This window comes from Arachis duranensis, unplaced genomic scaffold (genome assembly GCF_000817695.3).
Source record: "Arachis duranensis cultivar V14167 unplaced genomic scaffold, aradu.V14167.gnm2.J7QH unplaced_Scaffold_343483, whole genome shotgun sequence".
Classification (NCBI taxonomy): domain Eukaryota; kingdom Viridiplantae; phylum Streptophyta; class Magnoliopsida; order Fabales; family Fabaceae; genus Arachis; species Arachis duranensis.
In genome coordinates, this window is record NW_026264909.1 from 943,044 (window position 1) to 943,824 (window position 781).

A 781-nucleotide genomic window follows, 5' to 3' on the forward strand; every position below is an offset into this window, starting at 1 on the left:
GTGTTAAAATTCCTCCAGAAACACATCTTCAGCAGATTTGGTACCCCTAAAGTCTTAATCAGTGATGGGGGCACTCATTTCTGTAATAAACAGCTTTACTCTGCTCTGGTACGTTATGAAGTTAGCCACAGGGTAGCTACTCCATATCACCCACAAACTAATGGGCAAGCTGAAGTCTCAAATAGAGAACTCAAAAGAATCCTGGAATGGACTGTAATTAACCGTGGAAGGGATTGGGCAAGAAGCTTGGATGATGCTCTGTGGGCATATAGAACAGCATTCAAGACCCCTATAGGGACCTCTCCATACCTGCTTGTGTATGGAAAGGCATGTCACTTGCCAGTGGAACTGGAACACAAGGCCTACTGGGCAACCAGATTCCTAAACATTGATGCCAAGTTAGCTGGAGAAAAACGATTGATCCAGTTAAATGAGCTAGAGGAATTTAGACTCAATGCTTTCGAGAATGCAAAAATATACAAAGAGAAAGCGAAAAGATGGCATGATAAGAAATTGTCATCCAGAGTCTTTGAACCGGGGCAGAAAGTTCTGCTATTTAATTCTAGGCTCAAATTATTCCCCGGGAAATTAAAATCCCGGTGGAGAAGTCCATATGTAATTACAAGTGTATCGCCATATGGATACATAGAGCTTCAGGATAATGACTCTAACAAAAAGTTCATTGTTAATGGACAAAGAGTTAAGCATTATCTTGAAAATAACTTCGAGCAAGAATGCTCAAAACTGAGACTTAATTAAAGCTCAGTAATAGTCCAGCTAA